The sequence below is a fragment of the Myotis myotis genome, unplaced genomic scaffold, assembly GCF_014108235.1.
Source record: "Myotis myotis isolate mMyoMyo1 unplaced genomic scaffold, mMyoMyo1.p scaffold_m19_p_27, whole genome shotgun sequence".
NCBI classification, from domain to species: Eukaryota; Metazoa; Chordata; class Mammalia; order Chiroptera; family Vespertilionidae; genus Myotis; species Myotis myotis.
Window position 1 is genome coordinate 1,390,482 of NW_023416332.1, and position 25,658 is coordinate 1,416,139.

Genomic DNA, 25,658 nt, shown 5'->3' on the forward strand with positions numbered 1-25,658 from the left:
TCACGCCACAGTCGAGTGCTCTGCAGGGCCAGCGCTCTTCATGCCTCAGTGCCTTTGCATGGGCGGTCTCTGCACAGAAAGTCTTTCGAACGCTTGCCCTCCGGGGAACTCCTCAGCCTCCAAAAGCTGCCAACCCTCCGTTCCTGCCCCAGGAGCCCTGGCTCCCCGCTAGCCTGGGAGCCCCCCGAGGGCAGGGCGGCACCCCTGCCCGTGTCGTTGGAAGCCTGCACAGTGCCCGGTGCCTCGCAGCTGCTCATGAAATGTCACCCAGGCCCTGGGACCGGCTCCCTTGTTCTTCTGAGATCATGAGGCTGGCCCGTCCGGCCACAGAGACGCGCGTGGGAGCCGGGCAGGACGGAGCTGCCCTGGTGAGGCAGGTGGGGCTTGAGGTCTTCTCTCCTTTGCACGCTGCCCACGGCCTGAGCACCCAGCCTCACCAGGCCCAGGTGGCGCCGGGGCTGGCCCACGGCCTCCCCATCTCCAAAGGCAGATCCACAGTGAACAGGAGGGCAGGCACAGGGAAGTGCCACCGGAACTGCAGGGAGAAAGGGCGTCTCGCGGCCATCTGCTGCGAGCAAGATGTTTGCAGAACACGCGCTCCTCAGCTCTGAGGTCTCCCAGCCAACGCGCGGAGGGCGGGCCGCCCCTCTGCAGATGGGAGCCGGCGGCTCAGCCAAGCCGGGCGGGGGGTGGGGGGGGGGCAGGGCCCTCCTGCCCACCCAGACCCCTGTGCTCCGCTTCCCAAGCAGACCTGGGGCCAGGATGCCAGCCTAGGCCAGGAGCCGCATCGCCTCTTCCAGGAGGCCCCCCACAGGCTCTGAGGAGCCGACTCCACAATAATGATGATGATGACACATAAGGATAATAAAGGTCACCCGCCACCTGCCAGAGGCCCTGTACCAGGAACTCCAGCCATGGCCGCCCCCTCATCGCCCAGGGAAGAGCTGGGAGAAAGCAGGCTGCAGGGGGGGACGCGGCCCTGCCCCTCCCTGCACAGGCGCTGGCCACCGGGGCCCATCAGGAGAAGGTGCTGCCCCGCCCCGCGCCCCGTCCTCTAGAGCCGGGGGGTTCGTAAACCACAGGAGAACATCCCGGTGGGAAGGGACCTTCTGGCCACGGAGTCACACACGCTCACTTTAGGACGGAAGGCGAAAGCCAAGGATGCAGACACCTGGCCCAGCCACAGCGGCTCCCGCGGGGCTGTCCTCTGTCCCTTAGGGACAGTCCTGCCTGGAGGACTGCGGCGTGGGGGCCCTGCCAGGAGGGCGACTCCCGCCCCCATGCCGCCTGTTCGAGCTGCCACTCAGGACCAGCGGTCAGCCTCAGCGCTCCTGATCGCTGCAGTGGGCCCGCTGAGAGCCGGAGGGCGAGGGCCTGTCCTCTCGGATGGGCCCCCAGTCCCGTCACCCAGAGGCGGGGCCCCGGGCCGCATTCCTGCCCCAGCTGCGCTGCCCTGCCCTGCCCTGCTCCTGGAGAGACCAGTGTGGCCAGTGGGGCCAACATGCTTGCAGGGGGCCCGGCAGCCTCCTCATCAGAGACCCAGGAGCTGCCACGGGGCCCCTGCGTCTCGCCAGGCCAGGAGAGTGGGGAGGGGCTGAGAAGTCAGCCTGCCGAGACCTAGCCATGCCAGGGCCCGGTGTCACCCGGGGGGCTGCGGCCCCGGCTATTCCCGCCTGGAGGGGTCAGGGTGACTCTCCCTCCCACTGGCAACAGGAAGGCAGGGGCTCGGGCGACCACCCAGAACCGTACACCCCACCGCTCCCCAACTCAGGGCGCCCACACAGCTCTGCGCCGCCTCTGCAGGCCTGCCTGCAGCTGCATCCACCCTGCTGCCTGCCCGTCCGCCCCCAGCCCCACTCCGCATCCACACCTCCGCCCTGCTGCCGGCTCCCGGCGCCCAAACTGCACAGGCGGGTGTGAATCCTCCAGGGAAGAGCCCACAGTTGTCCCTTTCCCCAGGGGTCCTGGGCCCCACTTCCTGCTCGCAGCCCCCCACAGCGTGGCCCTGTCTGTGGACCCGGGGATCAATGGCTTCTCTGTTCTCTGGAGGGAAAGCGCTTCACCGGGGCGGGGGGGGGGGGGGGGTGGACAGGGAGCAGACCTTGGTGCTCAGGCCCCGTGTTGAGAAGCGGGCGCTGTGCTGGATGGCGAGTGAAAGTCTGGGCGGGGGGGGGGGGGGGGGGGGGGGGGGCGGGGGGGAGGCAGGAGGGAAGGCAGCAGGGGTCGGGAGGCTAAAAGCTCTGTGGGCCCCGCTCCCAGCCAGCCTGGGCCTCCCTCCCTGGGAGCCCTGTCGCCACCCAGACACCTTCACAGCCACTCCTGCCTCGCTGAGCAGCCAGGCCGGTGAGTCAGCGGGGAATCCCGGCACCGCCGCTGGGTGACAGTTCCGCTGACACCTACGGAGTGGGGCACCGGGCCCTCCCAGCAGAGGGTGAGAGGAACACCCGCTCCCCCACCCCCATTTCCTGCTCCCTGCGAGGGGCCTGGCAGTGGGAGTGGGAGGAGCCCGAAGAGAGGCTGCGGCAGGGCCTGCGCCTGCTTCTGTGGCCGCTTTGGGCCTCTGGGCCTGACCCCTGTCAGTGGGGGAGGTGGGAGCATGTTCACCACGGCTGCCGGCTCTTGCCCAGTGACCGTCACCCCAGGGCCTCCGTCACCCTCTGTCTCCGGCCCAGGCACCCCCACTACATGCTGCCCTGGACCCCAGGAAGCACGGGGTGAAGGCCCTCCCTGTGAGGAGGGAGGAGCGCAGGCCGGAGGGGGACTGGCCTGAAAGCCTGCAAGGGGCACAGAAAGGACAGGCACAAAGGCTGCTCCCAACAGGATATCCTGTCCCTCCAGAAACCCAGCCAGGTCCCCACAAACCCGCCAGACCGGTTAGCAGTTAGCGGCCACCTCACTGCAGCAGCTGGGCTGCCTGTGGGGTGGGGAGGGGGCCTGCGGGACACCCCTGGTGGCAGAGGACCGCTGGCCTGCTGAGTGCCACCACCCGTGACTCCATCCCCTTCCAGCCTGACTCCGGCCCAGGTAGGACCCCCTTCTAGGAGCAGGCGAGGAGAGGGAGGGTGTCTGGCGCGCCTCACCCACGGCCTCGGGTGGGCGCCAAGGCCAGGGGGAGAGCAGGCCTGGGACTGGGTGTTCCAGCCCAGGCTTCAGGCGCACTCACAGGATCGGAAGGAGGACCTCCTGGGGATGTCGGTGAAGATGACACGGCCCATCCGGGAGCGCTCACAGCACAGAATGACCGGGAGACCCATCCTCGGGCCAGAGCCCAGAGCGGTGACGCCAGATCCCACGGCCCCGACAGCTGCTCAGCCCAGGCAACGGAGAAGGCTGCCGTTAGGGCGCTGCCGGCTGAGCAGGAGTTGACTACCCGGCAGAAGGAGGGGAGAAAGCACTGCTCACTTGTTCTTTTCTTCCTCCTCCTCCCACCCCCACACAAAAGCCCCTCAGAACCCCGGAGGCAGACGCACCTGTGCATGGGCCTGTCAGGACCCCGGAGGCAGACGCACCTGTGCATGGGCCTGTCAGGACCCCGGAGGCAGACGCACCTGTGCATGGGCCTGTCAGGACCCTGGAGGCAGGTGCACCTGTGCATGGGCCTGTCAGAACCCTGGAGGCAGATGCGCCTGTGCATGGGCCTGTCAGGACCTGGAGGCAGATGCGCCTGTGCATGGGCCTGTCAGAACCCTGGAGGCAGACGCACCTGTGCATGGGCCTGTCAGGACCCCGGAGGCAGACGTACCTGTGCATGGGCCTGTCAGGACCCCGGAGGCAGACGCACCTGTGCATGGGCCTGTCAGGACCTGGAGGCAGACGCACCTGTGCATGGGCCTGTCAGGACCCTGGAGGCAGGTGCACCTGTGCATGGGCCTGTCAGGACCCTGGAGGCAGATGCGCCTGTGCATGGGCCTGTCGGGACCCTGAAAGCAGACGCACCTGTGCATGGGCCTGTCGGGACCCTGAAAGCAGACGCACCTGTGCATGGGCCTGTCAGGGCCCTGGAGGCAGACGCACCTGTGCATAGGCCTGTCGGGACCCCGGAGGCAGACGCACCTGTGCATGGGCCTGATCCCAGCCAGCACAGAGGCCGCCCCCTCACCTCTGCCCTCTCGGGGTCTGTGCTGGGCACCATCATTCCCTCCCAGCTCCTGCCCCTGGGTTGCAGGAAAGCTAGCTTCTGTGGAGCCCCCGGGCCAGGAAAATACACACTCTGAGTGCACAGAGGGCCGTCTGGCTGTTTCCCCGGCACCACAGGTAGACACGTGCTTGGTGTTACCCGGGCAGGTACCCAGAGCCCCTCCAAGTTCAGGTTTGAAACCCCCCTCTCTATGGTTCAGGCAAGGAAGGTGTTTGGGGAAGAGACCCAGAAGCCCATCCATTACTTAGAAAGAAGACTGAAAAGATGTGACCACACAAATCCCATGGGTTTCTGGAAATGGCTTTAAAGCAAATGGCTTGAACGGACCCCCCCTCCTCCCCGCACTGAACCACTCCTTGGAAAACAGCAGCTCGAAGGGCTGCAGCTCAGGGCGGCTGAGGCTGAGGGAAATGGGGTCTCAGCCACAAAGCCAGGCGGGGGGCCTGCGACAGAGGCAGCTCTGGGCAGAAGATGAAAAGCAGACACCCAACCGCCGGCAGCGCCAAGAGGTCACGGGAGGCCAGGATCAGACCCAGGGACGGGTGCCCCCCAGCCCCCCACCACCAGCGGCTTAGTTTCATTCCCTGCACCTGGCGCCTCTTGTGCTCCTGCTCCGCCCTCACCTTGCTCGGAGGGCCCTGCCCTGAGCAGCTGTCGCTGAATACACTCTCGCCAGGCAGCTGGGACCGACAGGCGGGCTCTTCCTGGACAGCACAAGCAGCTCAGGCCTCCCGGCAAGGGGGGCCGAGGGGGAGGGTATGTGACGCCCCAGAGATTAAAGCTAGAAGGGCCCAGGGGGACCCAGAGCTCAAGCCTCCCTGACTCCCTGAATTTCAGAGATGAAGACCCTAGGCCCAGAGAGGGACGCTGACATGCCCAAGGTCACACAGCCATGGGCCCTGCCCCGCCCCGCCCCGCCCCGCCCTGCCCGGGGCTGCTTTCAAAGCCTCATTCATTCCACCACCACCTCCGAGCACGTCCTCTGAGGCACTCTGGAACGTAGGTTCAGGCGCCTAGGGGTCGCCCTGATGGAAACTGAACTCCGCCCCAGAGGCTAGCGAGCTTGGGGGCTCCCCATCCTTCGGCTGCCCGCCCCCCCTCTTTCCTCTGTTGTTAAAGGGGGGAGGTACCCTTGCTATCATCAGGGAAAACTCAATGCAGAGAGACAAGTGGGGGGAACAGTGTGAGGGACTGGGGAGCAGCAGGCACAGCCGGAGGGGAGAGTAGGGGGGAGACCGTGGGGAAGGTCACCCCAGCAGGCAGGTGGAGCGAGAGGAGCCTGTGTGGGAGGCTGGGCCTGCCACGGGCCCCTGTGACCTGACACGCTGAGCTATGCCTGCTTTTTCCTTCTTATTTCTCCTTAGAAAATAGACACCAAGGGGGGGGGGGGGGGAGAGAGAGCGAGAAAGGGAAAGAAAATAGAAAACGCCCAGGATCCCTCCGGAAACGATGAGCTGTTCACATCTGTCCGGCCTTTCTTTTCCTCTGTCCAAACACAGGGTCAGCCCACACCTACCGCTCCATTTCACTGAGCTCGAGAAGGTAAACACTTCTCTCCATTGAACATTTTTCCAGCCCCCTCTTCCCTCATGACTGGAGCTGTCCATGTGCGTGAGCTTACGCGACAGTTCCCTGCTGGGGGCCCTCTTCTCGCTGAGAACATTCCAGCAGCTGGGGGGACCCCAGGCAGCACCGTGCTGGAGCCTGGGGCTCCTGATGCCCGTGCCCATCTGCCCCCTCAGAGGCAAAGTTTTATGCAGAAGTTGAGGGGGGGGCGTATGGAATGGGTCCTGCCTGCAGCTCTCAAGCAGTGACGGACTCCCAGAAGTACAGGGATAAATGCAGATTCCTAGGCCCCGACCAGAAATTCTGGCTGGGTCCAAAGTAGGGCCCAGGAACCTGTATTCTTTTTTTTCTTCAATGAAATCTTTATTGTTCAGATTATTACATTAGTTACTCTTTTTTCCCACCATAACTCCCCTCCATCCAGTTCCCACCCCACCCTCCGCCCTCACTCCCCACCCACTGTCCTCATCCATAGGTGCACGATTATTGTCCAATCTCTTCCCGCATCTCCCACACCCCTTCCCTCCCCCACCCCCCCAAGAATGGTCAGTCCATTCCCTTCCTATGTCCCTGATTCTGTTACAATCACCAGAGGAACCTATATTCTGAGCGAGTCCCATCTCAGCCAATCCCAGGAGATCCTGATGCTGGGGACACCGCCCACACTCAGAGAGGCCAGGCTCAGGACGGGCCCAGGGCTTCCACCCGAGTGAGCACCGCGGTCCAGCTGCAGGCTCCTGGGCTCCGCTCCCTGAGGTTCTGATTCGGCCTGGGGGCTCCCTGAGGTTCTGATTCGGGCCGGGGGCTCCCTGAGGTTCTGATTCGGGCCGGGGGCTCCCTGAGGTTCTGATTCGGGCCGGGGGCTCCCTGAGGTTCTGATTCGGGCCGGGGGCTCCCTGAGGTTCTGATTCGGGCCGGGGGCTCCCTGAGGTTCTGATTCGGGCCGGGGGCTCCCTGAGGTTCTGATTCGGGCCGGGGGCTCCCTGAGGTTCTGATTCGGGCCGGGGCTCCCTGAGGTTCTGCATCTCTGACCCGTTCTCAGGTGTCGCTGCCGTGCTGGCTCATGGCCCACACTGGGAGCGTGGAACTCCACCCACGTGGGCACACGGACAGGTGTGGGCAGGCGGGGCGAGGGGCACTTTGATGGGTCACCAGCCAGAACCCAGTGAGCTCTTCCTACGCCTCAAGACTGCCCGGCCGCTCCAGGAGCTGACCTGGGCCTCCTGCCTGAGCGGGATCGGTATTGGTTAAGCCCCCAGGTGACCCGTGTCCCCATTAAAGAAGCACCAGGCTGCGTCCTTGACACGCATCATCCCTGCCTCCCCCCTCCCCCCCATCCCCCTCCCCCGGCGCTCCCAGAGCAGCTCAACCACTCCTCTGATGATGCAGGTGGGCACTGAAACCACAGGAAGCCAGTGGGTCCAGCCCAGAGCCTGAGCACCTCACACCCCACCCCTCCCCGCACCCCCAGTCACAACGCTCCCCAAAAGCACTCCTCCAGGTGGGCTCCAACGCGCCACTTTACCGAGGAGAGCTGGGAGGCAGGGGCCGCCAACCTCCCTGATGCTCCCCCAGAAACGCCTGTGACCCCCCACCCCCACCCCGGGCCCAGGCCCACTCGTCCCGTCCCAGGCACAGACAGGGCACAGGGCCTGGGGGTCGCGCCTCTGGAGCCCGCAGGCTCTGCGGACGCAGCCGGGAGCAGGAAGTGGGTAGTGGGAACCGGGCAGAGCAACCGGAGCTGGGTTTGGTCTGAGGACATTCTTTCCTCGCCGCCAGACTCGTCTGCGTGCCTCCTGGAAGGAAGCGGGGAATAGCCGGCCGGGCCGCCCCTTCCAACCGCCCAGCCGCTGCCACGTGCAATTACAACTTCAGAGGTGCCTATAATTTATACATCCCAGGGCGTACCGCTCCAGCTGCTTTATGATGGGAGTGCATTACCCCACGGGCTCCAGCTTCTACAAAGTGCTGAGCAGATGGCGGGCTGTGTGCCGGCTTAGTTACCGCCGCCGGAAGCCGGCTCAATGGGTTCACCTGGGGAGGGAGGGCCGGCTCTCTAAGGGCCAAGCGACAGAAAAGGCGGCTCCGAGAGCGGGCCGCCGTGAGCCATCTATTAGGCTGTGCCGCGCAGGCTGGCAGCAGGGGACAACCTGCAGCCCGGCATGACTGGCGGGGGCACGTGGGGTGAGAGGAGCCAGCTGTGTGTGCCCGAAAGCCACCTGCCACGGCCGGACAGGTGCCGGGTCTGAGGAGGTGCCCACAGGCGGGCCTGTGCGTGGAGAGTGACAGACCTCTCGGCGGTAGGGCCCTTCCTTTCGGAGGAACCTGTTCTCCTGTGATTTGCAGGGTCTTCAGACCCATCACCAGGTGGGGGACCGAGAAGGAAGCCGGCCGAGAGCAGGGGCCGGACAGTGGGGGCCTGCATCCCAGCCCGCCAGCCGCAAGTATAAAGAAACCTTCTAGCAGGTTCCTTCCATTCTCCAGGGAAGCTGAGGTCCTGGCCGGTCTCCTGCTATAGAACCCGCATGCTCCCTCGGCGGGTGGGTGGGCACCGCCTGGGCACAGAGCCCGGAGCCCGGCGCGTGCCCACGGAGCAGGAGCTGTCACTACTCTTTGCGTTAGATGAGTTACTACGCACAGAGCGCTGAGGGCGAGCCTGGCAGAGAGGAATGCCAGGGAGAGCCTGCTGGTGTTGCTGTTGTTACCTTGTACACTGTCTGTCACCTGTCAGCCATCACCGGGGACTCCCTGAGGGCCAGGTGGGAACTTGTACTGTTCCCAGCCCGGGCGCGGAGCTGAGGGCCAGCGGGGCCAGGCCAGCTCCCCGGGACGGAGGCCGGGGCTGTGCGTGGCAAGGCCGTCCTCTCTCCACAGTTGGGCCCCCGCCCAAGAAAGGGTCCTTTCAAAGGTCCGCCACCCAAACCAAGTCTGGAGAAAAACTCCTCGACGTCCAGGAGGAAGGCGCCTCCAGATGTGGCTGTGTTCCTGGCCCTGGGGCTGGGGTCGCCTCTGGCCTTCTCCTCTGGCATGTCCTTGAACCTGGGACCTCAGGCCTCAGCTGGGGCTTTGTGCCCCACAGGCTGGGTTCCCATGGCCGCCAGCCAGGCCCCCTTGGCAGCGCTGGCCGGCCGCCTTCTGCAGCCACCAGAGTGGCTGCCCTGACCGGCGAGGACCAGAGAGGATGGGCGGGGGGCGGGGGGGAGGTCTGGATTCACCAAGGATGCTGGGGTTCCTGGCTGTGAGCACACGTCCTGACCCCTCTGGCCATGCACAACCGGACCCACCGGCCATCTTCCCACGGGCACAGGAGGGTCAGAGAGGCTCCGAGGAAAGACACCGGCTTCCCCCAAAGGCCTCAGGGGAGGAAAAGGTGGACAAAGAGAAGGCAGCCAGTGGAAGAAGTGCCAAAGGAGCTGGGGGCAGGGGCCGGCCTCAGGGAGGGCTGGGCAGGAAGGAAGGGGGAAGATGCCAGAGGGCACTGCCAGCTTGAGGAGAGGCCAGAAGCTGGAGGGGAGGGGAGGGGGGCCCGGGCCTGGAGGGTGGGCGTGGTGCAGGGCCTGCCTGGCTGCAGAGGAGATGCGGCCTTGCTCGGAAAGGGAGGGCTCTTAGCTGAGCACCGGCTAGGCCGGGGTTAAAGAGAAGAGTCACAGAAGCACCCCAGGGACTCACAACAGCAGGGAGCATGGATCGAGAGCCTGCGCGCTCCTGGCACCCGGCAGGGCTTCCGGGGTGGCGTCGCCCTCAAGGGCCAGTATGCCACACCCCGTTACACCCCCACTTCACAGATGATGAAGCTGAGGCGCAGGGGGGTGAAGTGACCTGCCAAGTAGCCGTGGGCTCCGCGAAGCTCCATCTCCCTGCTACAGGCCACGCCTGCAGGCCCTGCCAGGCTGGGTTTAGAGAGCGGGAGAGTGAATCAGAAGAGGGTGACCCAAGGGACCCGAGTGGCCTGGTCCTGGAGGCACAGCCCTGAGTGGGTGGGGCGGGCAGGTGCTGCCTGCAGGTGGCCCCTGGGCATGACTGGCCCCTGAGACTGGAAAGGCCACGGGAGTCCCTCCGCTGCGGGGCCCAGGGCGGCCGGAATCTGCAGCGGGACAGCTGTCCAGGCAGCGTGGGCCAGGGCTGCCGTGGGAGCGGCTGCAGGGCGTGCCGCGGGCCTGATGTCATCCCGCCTGCAGAAGGCGGAAACTTGGGAAGCGAAACAAAACGCCACCAAACAGCAGCCTGGCCACAGATTTCCAGCAGCCAAGCCAGGCGGGCTTCGCCCCCACCGGCAGGGCAACCTCTACCCTCTTCTCCGGGGCCTGGGGGCTGGGGTCCCCAGCAGCAAGCATCCTGCCCCCCAGGCCCAGCTCCGCGCAGAAACGCACTTGGAGTGAAGCTGATGAGAAAGCAGAGGCTCCCCAGCCAACGCCCTGGGAACCCAGCCACGGAGCGGCCGCCAGTCTCCCCCCCCACGCCCCCACCCCGCTTTCCGGAACAGCAGCCGCGGCTCACCCTTCACCAGGCTCCCGTGCGTTCAGAGGGATGAGGGGATGCCCTGTGGCTGCATGGTGAGCTGTCCTTCCTCACCAAACCCAGCCTGGGCCCACCTAGTCAGGCTGCCCAGGCGAGTGGGGGAGAGAGGGGTGAGGGGCCCACAACCCCAGGCGGCGCTTGCACTACCCCCCGCCCCCCAGGACCCAGAGCAGGAGGGACTGCCTCCAGGCGCTGGCCAGCCCACAGGGTACCAGGCTGGGGCCGGGCACTCACTCGAGGGACCTCCTGCCCAGCTCTGGGTGCAACAGGGCCCTCGAGTGCGTCCTTGCCACCTGGCAAGCCACGGGCCCACTGGCCTGTCCGGGCGGTTCAGTGGGCCTGGGTCCAGGTGCCTGAGCATCTCACCCTGTGCGCCAGCTCTGGAGTCTCCTACACAAGCAGCTCTAGTCCTCTACTGCCAGCGTCTCCCACCGCATCCCCTGGAGCGCGGGGACAGTCCGTGCAGGAGGGAGAGCAAGCATCACTGCTGCTGTTACACAAACAGGGCCGACGAGGCGCAGAGAGGCTGGGTGACTCATCTGAAGTCGCCCAGCAGAGCCAGGGCCCAGCACCCTCACCTGCCTCGTTGTCTCCCTAAAATCACCGTCCTGTGTGAGCGGGCACACCGGGTCCCCACAGCAAAGGAGGGGGCCCTGCACACACCAGCTCTTCAGGCCAGAATGGTGAAAGCTGGGGAACTACACAGGCCCAAGGAGACGGAGAGGGAAAGGGATGCAGGGAGAATCAGATCCGCACCCCGCACCTCGCGGCTGCTGGGCTCCGAAGCCTGGCCCCGCCGCCCCCAGCCGAGTGCCTAGAGCTCGTTTCTCAACCTCGTCTGTAAAATGGGCGCGTGTGCCCCGCCTCTCGGGGTGGCTTCGAGGACTCAGTGGGCGAACGCGTGCACGGCGCCTGGCCTCGCTGTCCAGTGAGTGCTGTTTTGCCGTTACTGTTCGTCTTCCGTGAGGATGCGCATGAGTGAGGGGAACGAGCCACCAACATGTTACAACACACACCCCCTGGGGATGCGGGTGCTGTGACCCCCGACCATATCCGAGAGGACAGTCCTGAAGTCAGTGCGGCGGGAAGAAGGGCATCATGGGAAAGGTGGGCTGTGTGGGGCCTGGAGGAGAGGAGAAGAGAGTTCACACCCCGGCTCCCCACCTACTCGCCTGTCCCGGGGCAGGGAGCTCGCCTCTCTGAGCCTCCTGGAGGCGGGGGCTGGAGCGGGGCCTGGGACAGGTGGAATGAGCCCCTCTGGACGGGGCTGGTTTAGTGCCTCCACATTGGCCACCCGGACACGGCTGTTACTCCTGCGCTGTTGTGTGTCTGAGCAAAGCCTCCTGGAGACAGGCACGTTGGGGCCTTCCCAGACCCCCCAAACCTGAAAGGGTTTGGCAGAAGCCCGGGCGCAGGCCTCTGTCCCGGGGGGTCGGTTGGCGGGCAGAGGGGCAGCCCGCAGAGCTCACGCCTCGCCGGCCTCCCCGCGGGAGCAGCCGTGTGCTGGGAGGTGCAGGGTGGATGGTACATAATGAAGGGACATCAATAATAGATTAAGCTCAAGTAAGTCCAGGAACATCAATCATAAATTAATTAATGGCTCCAGAAGAGGCAGCGACAAGGGGCCTCTTCAGGTTGAACGCCTCGCCTTACACAGCCCAGGCCCACCCTCCCCTCCCGCATCTCCCGGTGGAGGCAGGCCCTGCTCTCCCGCCCACCGCCCAGCTCACCCACCCCCCCAGCTCGACCACTACCCCCCAGCTCGCCCATGCCCCCAGCTCGCCCACTACCCCCCCAGCTCGCCCACACCCCCAGCTCACCCACCCCCAGCTCGACCACTACCCCCCAGCTCGCCCATGCCCCCAGCTCGCCCACTACCCCCCCAGCTCGCCCACACCCCCAGCTCGCCCACCCCCGGCTCGACCACTACCCCGCCAGCTCGCCCACCCCCCAGCTCACCCACCCCCAGCTCGACCACTACCCCCCAACTCGCCCACGCCCCCAGCTCGCCCACTAACCCCCCAGCTCGCCCACACCCCCAGCTCGCCCACTACCCCGTCAGCTCGCCCACCCCCCAGCTTGCCCTCTACCTCCCCCTACAGCTCGGAGAACGCCCAGGTGCTGAGAGGGTTCTGATCAAACCTCCCAGAATAGCAGCCTCCTGGGCTGAACTCAGGCAGGCGGCATTTCAAGGGGTAATTTGGGGAGGAAAGGATCAAGTGCCTGGAAGGAGTGTGAGGACTCGGGGACCGCTGGGCAGGTCCTCGGGGATGAGGACAGCCTTGCGGGTAGCGCGAACGGCCTCCTGGGGATGTGGGAGAGCCCCCACTCCCACTCCCACTCCCACTCCCGGCCTGGAACGCGAGGAGGCCAAGCCGCTGAAAGTCAAGTGTGGGCAGCGCATCCCGGGTGGGGCACCGAGGCGCTGCTGCCCCTGCTCCGGCCCTCCCTCCTGGGCCGGCTGCTCGCCCGCCTCTTACCGACCCAACCACAGATCTCATGGCTCCCCCCTCACCCCCATAACCATCCAAGTTGGTCTGTCCCCTTCCCTCCCCCGGGCGGCTACTGCCCAGCGTCAAGCCCCCGCACCCGCACCTGCCCTAGCCGCCAGCTGGCCTCCCCTCCTGTCCCCCCTCCTGGCACCTCGCCCCCAGGACACTTCAGTGACTGCCCATGTTCTCCACACACCCCATGGGGCCACAGTCATGGCTCTCGGGGACCCAGCTCCAGCCCACTTGTGCAATCTTAGCTTTCATTGCTTCCATTTCCGGCACCCAGTGCTCAATCCAGACCACAAACGGTCGAGCCTGGCTTCCCCAGACATCCTCTCCCCCCAACCCCCATTGTTCTGCTTCCTCCACAGTCACCTGCATGGCCCAGGCTGAAGGCATCACCACCCGCGTCTCCCGGATCTCCCTCATCCCAGTCACTCCGCCTCCTCGGACCTCCCCTCCGGTGGCTCTGCCTCTGGAAACTGCAGCACAGACCTCACGTCCTCCTCCCATCGTCTCCACAGACTGCGAGGTCCTCGAGGACAGGAGCCACACTGGTCGGCTCGGGAATGTCCAGTTTGTCGCCATGGCCCCACGGGTACCAACCCTCAGCAGGTGCTCACAAAGTAGGTATCCTCCTGGCTGGTGTGGCTCAGTGGGTGAGTGTTGACTCAATGAACCAAGAGGTCACCGGTTCGATTCCCAGTCAGGGCACATGCCCAGTTGTGAGTTCAATCCCCAGGGGGAGGGAGGCATGCAGGAGGCATCCAATCGGTATTTCTCTCTCGGATGTTTCCATCTCTCTATTCCTCTCCCTTCCTCTCTCTCTAAAAAATCAATAAAAACACCTTTTTAAAAAAGCAGTGTCTGGGTGGGACCATTCCCCAGGGACAAAGACGTTATTCTGCGTCTGGTTCTGTTGGCGGATGTGCAGGATTCCGTCCGTGCCGAGGGCAGGCGCGGGGAGTTCACACCGAGAAGGGGCTGGCCGGCTGCATCCTCCCTGTAACGACGCGGGTCACCAGGTCACTGCTTCCCTGTGGACCCGCCGCCGGCTGCGAGGGCAGGGCATGTCAGCGTGCGCCTGCTCTCCCAGGACCTCGGCACTCGCCAGGCACCGCCGTTAGTTAGGCCGTGGCATGCCTGCCACCACCCTGGTGGGAGGTTTGACTGCTCCATTTCACAGGCGAGGAAACTGAGGTACAGAAAGGCCCCGGGACTCAGACCTGGGTCTGTCTGATGCCAGAACCCCACGTCATAATGCCCGTGGGCTCCAATGCTACCGCCTGTCGCCCAGGGGGGCCTGTCGCCCGCTGAGTTCCAGGGGGGCGTGAGGAGGCGCGTGGGGCAGGCACACGTGTACGTGTTTGAGAGCCACGCCTCCAGCCTGGCTTCCTTCTGAGGCTACTGAGGAAGCAGAGAGGCCCCTCTTGTAAGAATCACACGGGAGACGTGAAATCCGCCCTCCACTCCCACTGTTCTCTCCTGCTTCTGCGGGCCCGGCCACGCCCCCTCCGCACACCCACCGACACCAGGCCGGCCAGACACAGAAGCCCACTGGTCCCCACACCGCCAGACGCTCCACGCCCCCTCAGCCCTCGCTTCCCACGGACACACTTACGGGCACACGTGGCTTCACACACGTGCAATCCCCAGGCAGCCCTTTGGCGGGGACAGCCCCACCCTACTCGTCTCAGCCACGACCTGGCAGGGGCTTGGACGTTCAAGCCAAACACCCTCACCTGTGGCCACACGGCCCCCTCCACGCCAGCCCCCCACACCCCCTACCCCAGCGGCCAGAAGTCCCCGGGACCAGTTTCCTGGGTCCTCCGGCCTGCACACGCCCGCCCCTGTCCAGCCCGCCAAGGCCAGGATCTCAGAGGAAAGAAGAAAATCAAGATAGATCGCCCCGGCCCCCGGGGAGAGAACCACATCCTCCAGGTCCTGGGCTGGCGGTTCTGAGATTCCTCTTCCGCTGACCACACGCTCACCGATATTCCCCCGGCACTACTTGCCGGCCACGAGAGTGTAACGCACAGCTATTCCAGGAAGAAAAGGAACTCAGGTGGGGCGCCCGGCCAACAGGTGATTAAGCCCTGAGGTCCCCCTCTGGTCCCAGCAGGAGGGCAGGGTGGGGAGTGGCTTCCGCTGACAGGCGAGCCTCCAGCCAGGGCGGGCGGGCTGGTGCTCTCAGCTCCGGTCCGAGGCCTCTGTCCGGAGATGCCCGATTCCCCGGCCCGCTGCGGCGGAGCAGCCGGGCACCGTGACTTATGAGCCGAGGAAGGAAAGACTGCCAGGAGCTGAGATAAGCAACTTCTGGAGAAACATGGACTGGGAACAGGACTGAGGACCAGAGCTGGAAAAAGTCTCAGCTTGAGAGCTGCTGGCCCTCGACGTCCACCCCGTGGTGCTACCCCCACCCGGCACCCGTGGACACGACAGGGAGCAGTCACGCGGCCGAGGCCCCAGGCCTCCAACTCCGAGGGCTCGAACACAGGCTCCGCTCCGCCCCCCTCTTGGGCACAGAGGGCCAACTCCCCCTCTCTGAGCGGCCGCAGCCGCCACCCAGCTCTGCGGTGCGGAGTCCCGGCACCCCGGGCAGATGGCAAGGGGTGGCTGCAGAAGGTCCTGGAGCCCCAGACCATCGGGCTGAGCACAACTCAAAACAAACAGGCGGCGGTATGGAGGGGAGCTGAGGGGCGTGGACGCCGGACATTCCCTGCAGGGAGGGCTGAAGCTTCCTCGGAAGGGGCTTGCACTTAGGAGAGCCGTGCAGGCAGGGATGGAGGTGCGGGCAGCTCCCTGGGAGGCAGAGAAAGGCGCTGCGGGGCGTGTGCGGGACAGAACTCCCAGCCCCGCGGCCCAAACCGGGACCAATGGCCAAGGAAGCCTTGCCAGGCCAGGCAGGGCCCAGGCGGCAGCCACTGGGCAGGGCGAGGCCCACGGCGTGGAAAAGCCAGCCTGGCGGGGCTGTGTTCCCTTCTACCCCACGGCTGGGCGCTGCGGCCTGGCCACTGAGCGGGCACGCGGCCGCGGGGAGCAGGCTGTGGAAACGGCTGCTGGCCGAGGCAGACACCACGTGAGATGCTCAGCAGGGGCAGGATGAACAGGCGCCCAGGGTAGAGCCTGCTGGCTGTGCAGGCCTGAGGTCAGGCTCTGCCGCCAGTGGCAGGCGAGGCCCCTGCTGGCAGGAGGCGCCCCCCTCAGCTTCCGGACCCGGGACGGCCCTTCCGATGGGAGTGGGCCCACGCCGGGAACTCGTGCCCCACCTGTCGGCCCTCGAGGACCCCTCTGAGGGTGCCCCTCACCCCTTCTCCTTGCCCACGTGTCGGAGGGCATCCCTCAGGCTCTCCAGTCCCCCTGCCATCCGGTCTCAGCCTCCCTCACGGGCCCACACGGCCCGAGCCCACCTGGTGGCTCTGACCCACTTCGCGTTCCTCAGGCCACAGTCTCAAAACTGCTGACGCGGCTGCTCCCCACCCCCACCCTCAGAACCCAGAGCCCAAGGGAATTCTCCGGAGGAAACGCTCGTTTCCAAGCCCCCCTCCCACACAGGTACCCCAGATCTGTCAGCCACAGACACCTCCTGCCCTGCGTGGACCCGGGGCGGCACGCCTGCAGCCGGGCGAGCGCCTCCGCTGGCCCCCGCCACTCCCACAGGACCCCACGCTGGCTGCCGCCACGCTCGCGACTCGGCTGCTGACTCACACCGTCCACAGACGCCCCTTTCCCCCACCAGAGCCTGCACCCTCCCGGCCTCTAATTCCCCAAGACAAGTTCTCGCTCTCCCGGCTGCTTCCTCCCCAGTCACATCCTACGCCTCCATTTCCCACCCGGGCTCTTTACCTGGCGAGAACCCCCGGTCCCTGTGCAGCGTTCGCGGCTGCGAAGGGTTTTCACGTGCGCCGTCCCCTCCCGCCCCTAGGGCCACCCTGTGACACAACCCTGGGAGGTGAAGTCACCTGCTCAAGGTCGCGCCGCCCAGACGGGAAGTCCAGTTTTCTGGCTCCAAGTGCACTCACTGGGCGGTGCCCCAGCTTTAAGGAACCTCAGCAGCACCTCCAAGCGCCCACCTTCGCCAGTGAGCCGCCACCTGCCACCCTAGTGCCCCATACCCTCAACACCACCTTCCTGGGTTCCTCAAGGCCTCCCCCAGACTCAGCCCAAGCGCACCACATTTCTTCTTCTACCCGATTCCACTCCCCCCGGGGACCCACAGAGACCTAAAGATTTCCTCCACACCCCAAGACTTCCCGGGGGGGGGGGCCTGCAAGTTGCCCCTCTGTGAAGTACAACCCGGTGAGACCCTCCCCGGAAGCTTCCCGAAGGCCTGGGGGGACAGGCACGGTGCAGGCACACTCCCAGGGCTACAGACGCATCTTTCACACGTGGCCCCAGCGATGCTCTGGCCCCAAAGGCTTCTGAGCATCAAAGAAGACAGGCAATTCCCAGACACCCTGGACGAACCATCAACCGAGAAGGCTGGGCCAGCGACTATAGACAGATGGGTGCCACGCCCCTCCCCGCCCATGGACACAGGTCACCCCTTGGCCCTGTATGGTTCCCACTGTCCATGGATGGTGATCGCTGCTGAGACCCCCACCTCCCTTCTTCTCCGAAGCTGGATCCAGATTCATGAGCCCAGGGTAATGCCGGGACCTGGACAGGCCTGTCTGGGCCGCTATCGGGGACCTCGTGGTAGACGCATGTCCTGCTGTCTCTCCTTTTTGTCCATTAGAAGGGACACCAGCCTTCACCCAGGCGTCTGCCTTCCCCAGTCCAGTGTCCCCAGCAGGCATGAAGGGGGCTGGTGGCGGAGGCACGTGCCCTTCCCATCCACCTGGGGCTGAGGGCCGCGGACTCTCCCGGCCCAGGACCAGGCAGCCCCCGGCACTGCGCTGTGCCAGGCCCTTTCTCACGGTCGCCAAGCGCTCCTGTCATGCTGGGGACACCCTGCTTCAAGCCCCAGGTGCCATCTCTCCAGACCGTGCCAAGGCCAGAACAATCCACTCCCCAGCAATGCAGCACTTCCTCATCCCCTGGCAGGGGCACCACCGGCGCCTGGAAACCAGTCCAAGTGCTGTGCCCACCACCCGCTGCGCCCAGGGCTGCGCCCGCCCCGCACCGGGCGGCCACCATCGCACAGGGTGGCGGCGAGTCTCCTGACAGCTGTGCCCGAAAAACCACGCTGCCTGTGCCAGACCCACACTGCCCACGCCCGTGCCACGGGTGTCACCATCCCCACGCCGGCGCCAGGGGCTCCGCGGAGCCCACACCTGCCATGGGCGCGCGTGGCAGCCGCGCCTCCGCCCGCGGACCCGTCGGGCCGGCCACCGCGCGCCCCGGGCACTGCGCCTCCGGCCACGCCGCTCGCACCGCGCCCGCGCCCGCGCCCGGGGCCCCCTTACCTCCCGCCCTCCGCAGAGCTCGGCCCGCCGCCGCCGCCACCTCCATCCTGGGCTCCCCGAGGCCCCGATTCACTAACGCCGCTTCCGCAGGGCGCCGGCGCCGGCGCGGAGGCCGCCTCCGCCCCCCGGGGGACACCGCGTCCTTTACGTAAACCCACTCCGCCGCCAGCGGTGACCATGGCGACGACCGCGGGGCGGCAGCGCCCCCTTGTGCCAGGGAGGGGAGCGGCGCCGCGGCCGGAGCCGGTGCAGCCTTCCCCCTGCGCCGCCCTGCGCGTGGGGGCGGTGGGCGCCTGGCTCCCGCCCCGGCCGGGCTCCGTGGGCGGCCGGGAGGGGCAGGACGGGCCGCGCTGCCTGCGGGGAAGGGAGCCGCCTCGGTCCCCCTCCTTCAGACCCCGCGTGACCGGGCTTAGCGTGGGAGAAGCAAAAAAGCAAGTAGGATCGCTGGAGGGCTGGTTCACGAGGGCGGGGTGGGGGGGACGGGACCGGTTCCACCTCCCCGGGTGACTGAGAGCTCCTGGAGGGGATGGAGCAGGCCACTGTGTCCTTCCCACACCCACCCCGCCCCCTGGAACCCAGCAGGGTGCAAGGGGCGCTGGGCCAATTTGGGATTCCTGGTAAATGCAGAAAATGGCCCGTCCTGCTCCTCTCCGCAAGCGCCCATTCATTCCGGCTGCAAGTCACTTACACCTTCCATGAGCACCGCTCGGAGCAGGGAGTGCTGCGTGGGGTCCCCACGTGGGATGTGCTTCCCCCTGGGGGGGAGTGGGGGAGGGGGTGGGCCCACGGACCCGCAGGACCTGAGCCTGCCCTCAAGGAGCTCAGTCCACGGGCAAGACCATCACAAGGCAGGCGCCTGTGGGAGGCGCTGAGGGAGCTTGTGCTGGTAGGAAGGGCGCTTCATCAGCCCACTGACCACCCAGCTGGTGGAGGAGAAATTCCTCAGAGGCAGAAAGGGGAGTCGCCTGTGTCTGCAGGGGAAGTGCTGCGGAATGCTCTCTGGGCCCTGTGGGCACCAAGCTCCCTGCAAACGGGCCCTGTGGGCACCCAGCTCGTGCAAACGGGCCCTGTGGGCACCCAGCTCCGTGCAAACGGGAGCCACCCACCGTGGCGCATGAGCGGCTGAGTGCAAGAGGGACTGGGCCGGGGTCTCAGCCCGAGAGCTCCCTGCACACCCGGTCCAGGCCGCCCTCCTCTCTGTGGGAGAAGCGGTGGGAGCTACTTCTGGAAGCTGTTCTGTGTCACCTGTGGTGATTCCAATGCCAAACTGCCGCTTACATACAGAAAGAAAACGGGGCTGAGGGCCCAGACAAACACTGGGTGGACCCTCAGGGGATTCAAGGCAGCGCTGAGCCCTCCCGCCTGGGGAAGGGCAGGGGTTCCTCGAGGCTTTAAGGACCGACTGTACCGTTAGCAGTTTAGGGACCTTCTTTCTAGATCATTGCAATTAATCAGAATCGAGACTGTCAAACCCAATGTCCCTTGGTCCAAAGGTCTAGATCCCCAGAAGAGAGAACCTTGGCCCTGGCCGGGTAGCTCAGTTGGTTAGAGCATCAGCCAGAAACACCAAGGTTGCAGGTTCAAGGGCACATACAGGAAGCAACCAATGAATGCATAAACAACAAATTGATCTCTCTCTCTCTCTCTCTCTCTCTCTCTCTCTCGTTTTCTCCCTCTCTTTAAAATCAATCAATCAATAAAAGATTTTTTTAAAAAGAATCTTAATGGCCCAGCTTGGGCCGTGGTCAATCAGCTACGGCCAGGGGAGGAGGTGCCATGTAGTACAAACATGGCGGCCTCCTCCTGCAGGAGGGAGGGGAGTTCTCAGAGAAGGAGGAATCACGAGTTGAACAGCCAGTCCAAAAATGGTCTACTCCATTCCTCCCCTTAGCTGCCCCGTACACACAAATTCACAGTACACCCACATCTCACACACACACACACACACACCTCCTTCTATTCAATCAATGTTGTCCTCACCAAACACGTTCTAGGGGTCCCTGTTGACCTTGATGTCATGTTCGAGATCCAGGGCCGAGACCTTCGCGGGGACGTTCATGTCTCCTCCAGTTCTATGGTGATCCCATCTGGGCCTTTCACAACCGAATTAAAGGGTAAGTTAAACCAGCAACGAGGTGGCCTTTGAACTCTCACTGCTCCAAGGGTGGCCGTGGCACCCTCTGGGACCTTGTTGAAAACACAGAACCGAACGGGGCGGTTGATGGGGGCGGAGGGAGGATACGTGGTGACGGAAGGGCGTTGACTTGGGGTGGTGAACACACAATACAACGTGCGGATGATGTATGACACAATTGCACACCTGAAACACATCATTTTATTAACCGATGTCACGCCAATAAATCCAATGAAAATGCCTGAGCACGGCCCTCAGCATTATCATTAAAAAAGGAGAAACAAACAAACAAAAATATGCAGAATCTCAGCAGATGAACAGACCCCCGGGCGATTCGTAGGCTCAGTAAAGTTTGAGAAGCAGTGCTATTCTAAGCATTGGGGGAAAGAAAAAGGGGAAATATGAGAAGTGCTCTTAAACTGTGGTAATTCCTATTTAAAAGGGAAAGGGGAGCGCTGGCCGGCGTGGCTCGGTTGGCTCGGCGTTGTCCCACGCGCCAGGTTCGAGTCCCAGGCTGGATATCTGCCCAGGTTGCAGGCATGATTCCTGGTAGGGGGTGAGCAGGAGGCAGCCATTGAGGTTACACTCTCACATCGATGTTTCTCTCTCTCCCTCCCTCACTCTCCCTCCCTCTCTCTCTAAAAATCAATAAAAAGTATTTTTGAAAGAAAGCACAAAGGGAGGGGCTCATTGTTCCCCTTTAGCAGCGTCAGCGACCAGCAAGGAAACACACGTGGAGGCTGCCCTCTTTGCTGCGCAACTGGTCACGAACTTGTGAAAGGTGTTGCTGACTTCCTTCCTCTGACTCCGTCGTCCATGCTCCCCCGCCTGCGTCTCCCTTGGCCGGGATTCTTCGCCCTGAGGACTGACCTCAGTCTTCACCCTTCAGGGCCTGAGCCATCAGGCATCCGGCTGTAAAGCATCGTAACAGGTGTCCATCTACAGTTCCTCTGGGCGCGATCATGTAGGAGCTACTCCGTGGGGACCCTGGCCCCACCCCTCCTGTGATCTGAGGATCCCCGAGGGCCAGGTGGCCGTCTGTTCCCCATTCAGTGGAATCGTGTGGTGCCTCCTGGTGGACATGTCCCCCCCCCCCCCCCATCAGTTCCAAAACCATCAAACCCAGCTGGCGTTGCCTGACCGGGAAGCAGGCAGCAGGCGCTCTGAGACACTTTGGGAGACACCGCGGGGGTCTGTTGAGAGCACGTGGCACCCACTGTGCTCCGGGGCCATGCTGCCCTTCCCTCGGGGTGCTTCTGACGGGTCCGGCCATGTGTCTTTGGGGACGGCCACCAGCACTGTGAGCAGACCGGAGGCGGAGGACAAGAGTGAGGGCAGCAGAACGGGTGGCGAGCATGGGCTGGTCCTGTTCCCGCTGCCAGGCTACGTTCCCTCAGCCCAGTGCCAAACGCCCACCCTGGCCTCAGTTTCCCTCTGGGTCCCAGTGGGGCTAATAACACAGCCCCTCCTCCCAGGGGGCGGTGTGGATTAACTAATTAATGAGTGTGACAGCGTCCGCTGCCCCACAGGCGCTGATTAACTGCTGAGTGTTGTTATTAGAGCGCCGGAGGGTGAGACAGGCAGTGTCGGCTGGAGGCAGGTCTGCTCCCCTCGCCGCCTCCCCGTCCCCTTCCTCCTCTGCCCCATGCCCTGCAAGCTGAACATCTGGCAAGACGAGCCAAGATGATTCCGGGCGCCCCCAGCGCAGCGCGTAACTTTTGAGCATTTCCCTGGTCCTGGAATGTGAGTCACGGCCGGCAGAGCTGCGCAGCGGAATCTGGCTCCGACAGCTGGCACAGCTGTGCCCGGCTCCCGGCAGCTGCGGAATCGGGGGGGGGGGGGGGGGGGGGAGGGGGGTTCGGCCAGCGATTGCATCAGGGTGACGCCTGCTGCCAAAAGACAACTGCAGAATTCCTGAGCTGGGCACTCCCACCCCTCCCCCCGCTACTGCATTGCCCCACGGTCCTGGGATTGAGTGACAGCTCAAGGGCGGGAGAGCCAACATGGCCCACTGACTTAGGACTGGGGGGGATGTGTGGGGGGTGGGGATTGGAAGCTGCAGGGCTTTAAAGTATAAAGTGTCTGCTCATGGCCGCGGGAGATCCAATGACTGTATTTTAGCTTGGTGGCAGGGTATACAATAACTGGATGAAATCACAGCTATAATCCCCTGGGCAAATGTGACTTTCCCTGCAGCCACCGTGAGCTCCCCGCCCAGACCCATGGGCTGGGTCCCCATCCCCGAGGTTGTCAGGTGTGGGTACCCACCCCGCGTCCTGGAGCCCCTCAGTTCCCCACCAGGTAAATAAGTGTGCCTCTGGCAACCACGGGGAACACTGCTTACCCAAACAGCACAGACGCAGCCTGCAGCCTGCGTGGGGAGGCGGGAGGAAAGCTCTGGAGGCTGAGCTGTCAGACGCCCACGGGCAGAACCCAGGCAGTTTCTGAGGTCTAGGCAATGCATGTGACTCTGGCTGGGGCACCTGGAGCCAGCTCTGGACCCCAGGGGCACCCCTGGCAGGATTGCAGCCCTTCTTCCCTCTGAAACGGCTGCTCTCCCCGCCTCCTTGCTCCTCCTGCTATGAGATGCAGGGGCGGGTCACAGGGACCAACAGCCTGGAAGTGGGGGCCGGACCGCATGGCTGTGCAGCAGCCCCTGGGAGGTACTGAGGCCTGTGCTAGAGGCAAGCTGTTCCCTCCCCCAGAGGGCTGCCTACAAGCTCACCCCTTTCACCTGACGGAGCACCAGTCCCTGGGTCTCGGCAGAGCTGGATGGTGGTGGGTGATCACGGTGGAGACGCTGGGAGCGGTGGTAGTTGTGCTCAGCACGGCCAGGGGTGAACTTGGGGGGGGGGGGCGGGGGCGGGCGGTGAAGGATTAAAGAAGACACGAGAATACAGTTGGGACCAGATGGGATGCTGCTCTCGGATGGAGAGACAGTGCCACAGCCTGCAAGCCGAGTCTTTATTTTATAGCAGATTCCATGAGGCAAAGTAAGGGTGTGGTCAAGATGTTTACAACGTTCTCGCAGGTTTCGAATCTGCTCAATTACATGCCCCTGAACTCTATCAAGCTTTGTTTTGGCAGCACTTGCTGCACCTCCCACAGCCCACATCTCTCAGCCACCTGGGACCACAGGTTCTGACCATCAGGTCAAGCTCACAACCACAGCCTTTGGCTGTAATTGTGCTGGGACTTGCACGTGGCTTTGCTATGAGAGGACCGTGCCCTCTCATTAGTCTGAGGCTTGAACCTGTCCAAACGCTGTGGCCGCTCTCCACAGGTAGTGATGGTGTTTGGGTGGTGGTGACGGGCATGGATGGGATGAGGATGGGTGGGTCCCAAGGGGAGGCTCTGAGAGGCGTATCCATTCCTGTCTCATCCTCTGTTCACCTGGTCTCGCCAGGACTTTCACTGCGATGCCCAGAGGATGGGGGGATCCTTGCATCTCATTAAACGAGCCTATTTGTAAGTGTCTGCTCCCCGATGGGCATTGTAGGGACCAGTTTTTCTCCTCCAGGCACTGGGGAGCTGCGGAAGTGTAAGCACCTGTCTCAGGGGAAGCTCGTGTGGTGACTGTCTGGAGCAGTGGTTCTCAACCTTGGCTGCACATTAGAATCACCTGGGAATCTTTTTAAAATCCTGATTTCTGGGCCTCATCCTCCGGAAATTCTTTGTTATGGGGAGGGGCCACAACATTGGTAACAAAGAAACAGAATTCCCGGAGGATGAGGCCCAGAAATCAGGATTTTAAAAAGATTCCCAGGTGATTCTAATGTCCAGCCAAGGTTGAGAACCACTGGTCTGGTGCAATTCATCTGCACTTTCCGACACCAGTACCAAGAGCAGAGCGTCTGTCCTTCTAAGGGTGCTTATTATCCATTCACCCAACCACTCAGTCTCCCACTTGCCTCTTCACCCACCCGTTCACTCACCCACTCATTCAGCCACTCACACCCAGTCTGTCCATTACCCACCTACCTTCCACCCAGTCTGTCCATTACCCACCTACCTTCCCATCCACCATTCATCCATCCACCATTCATCCATCCACTCACCCATCCATCCATCCACCATTCCTCCATCCACCCATTCATCCACACGTCCATCCATCCATCCACCCATCCATCCACACGTCCATCCATCCATCCATCCATTCATCTGTCCATCTATCCATACATCCATCCATCCCATCCATCCATCCATTCATCTGTCCATCTATCCATCCATCCATTCATCTGTCCGTCTATCCATCCATCCATCCATCCATCCCTCCATCCATCCATCCATCTATCCATCAACCCTTCCATCCATCCATCCATCCACCCATTTACCCGACATATATCCTAAATCATGTCCTGTTGATTCTTCCTCCAAAATATCTTTGAAACCACCCACTTCTGACCATTTTCAACTGTACCACCCAAGTCCAGGGCACCCTTTCTTCTCTTCAGGGCAACTGCTTTCACTTCTCAGCTATTTTTCACCCAACAGATTATGCCATGTCATGGCTTAAAACCTTGCTGCTTAAGGGGTTTCTTATTGCTCTTAATAAGGTAGAGACCCAATTGTTTCTGTAATGTACACAGAGAAACATACAGCTAGATGAATGTCTACATGTGTATATCCCTGTGACCACACCCAGATGAAGACACAGAACATTTCCGGTTCTCAGTGTCCCTCAGAGTCAACACTCACCCCCAGGAGTAATCAGCACTTGGACTTCTATGCCATTGATTAGTTTTGTCTGTTCCTGAACTCCCTGGATAGATGCTTAGGAGCGGAATTGCTGGGACGCTGAATGGGCTTAAGATTCAAATCCTTCTCATAGTCTCTACCATCCAGCATGTCTAACATGTCGACCCCCATCTCAGGCCACTCTCCGCTCTGCCCTCCATCCTCCAGCCACACCAGACACACTGTCCTCAGAGGTCTCCCTTGTATGTGCTGTCCCTCTGCTGGATCCCCCCACCCACGTTTACATATCAATTTCCAGGATACTTCCTCAAGGACGGAGGTCAGGTTCCCCATCCCTGGTGTGCTCCCCACGCATTCGGGTCTTTTCCCCTGGGATACTTACCAAGGTTTGCCGTAACATATTCACTCAAGTGCTTGAGTTTGCTTATACCCCCACCCCATTCCCAGACCAGAAGCTGCATGTGGGCGGGGACTGGGTCCCCATTGTGTCCTCAGTACTTAGCCCTCCTGCCTGGCCCATGGTAGGCCCACATGCTCAATGTCACACAAGCTCTTTCTGCTGGGTAGGGAGGGAGGTGTTGTCTGGATGCAGCAAGGAAGTTGGAGAGGAGGGAGACGGGGAAGGAGCCGAGGAAGACAGGAGAGAGCAGCACAGCACACACCCTGGAGCTCAGCAGGCCTGGGTCCTGCCCTCGGCTTTGGTC

At 63.3% G+C, this 25,658-nt stretch overlaps 1 protein-coding gene across 2 annotated transcripts in view; it reads right to left on the reverse strand.

Moving 5' to 3' along the window:
• Window positions 1–18,249, reverse strand: part of DAGLA (diacylglycerol lipase alpha) — a 59,097-nt gene extending 40,848 nt beyond the window's left edge. For both annotated transcript variants that reach the window (XM_036295876.1, XM_036295875.1), the window contains exon 1: window positions 18,123–18,249. The gene's annotated coding sequence lies outside the window, so the exon portion shown is untranslated. The remainder of the gene's footprint in view (window positions 1–18,122) is intronic.
• Window positions 18,250–25,658: the final 7,409 nt, after the last annotated feature.